The sequence below is a fragment of the Aethalodelphis obliquidens genome, unplaced genomic scaffold, assembly GCF_003676395.1.
Source record: "Aethalodelphis obliquidens isolate GAN/ISIS:26980383/991018 unplaced genomic scaffold, ASM367639v1 scaffold9, whole genome shotgun sequence".
Lineage (NCBI taxonomy): Eukaryota > Metazoa > Chordata > Mammalia > Artiodactyla > Delphinidae > Aethalodelphis > Aethalodelphis obliquidens.
In genome coordinates this window covers 32,814,740-32,815,498 of record NW_020837953.1, presented here as the reverse complement: position 1 = coordinate 32,815,498, position 759 = coordinate 32,814,740, and positions in this window count along the sequence as shown.

Here is a 759-nt window from a genome sequence, read left to right as displayed (position 1 = left end):
CGTCTTCCCCACAACCCACAGAAGGGCCTCTTTCAATCCTCCTTATAGGCGAGGAAACTTTGGCCCCGCGGGTGAGGGTTTAGGGCTGCACCACCTGTGTTGGCCTTAATCAGGTAGTTCCCATCCCTGATGAACTGGCAGTGGTGGCCTTCCAGCCGGACCATGAAGGGAATAGGGAGGGTTGAACTTCGGAGCTTTTCTGTTTCTAGATGACTGAAGACCTTTTAGCAAGCAGGTGGGATAAGGGTGGAGAGTGGGGTGCCCGGCGGCCGCTGGAGGACGGCAGTGCCCTTCTCTGGCCTCCCTCACATCTGTCAAGAAAGGTGGACACAGGCCTGGCGGCCCCGGAGCCCCTTCCCAGGGAAAGCTTCGGCTGTGCGGGTCCTCCCCACCCCGGCCCAGCCCCTCCTTCTCCCACTCCTCCGCCTGGAAGTGCTCCCGGCTCCGCCAGGCAAGATGAGACGCGGAGGCCCGGTTTCGTTTTCGGAGACCAAGTACCAGAAGGAGGCACCGACTGGCAGGAACGGGCCTGTGGAGCAGGGGTCCCGGCGCCCCCTTACGGACTCGTGCGCCCACTGAACCCGCTGTGCGCCGGACCCCGCGCCCCAGCCCACCCCGCCCCGGCGCCCAGGCCCGCCCCCTGCCCCGCCCGCGCCCGCGCCCGCGCCCGCGCCGCCGCGGGTCAGCGTCCCCGGGCACCCGTCCGGAGACGCCGCGAGCCGCCGCCATGGGCCGGGCCCGGCCGGGCGAGTGCGAGCC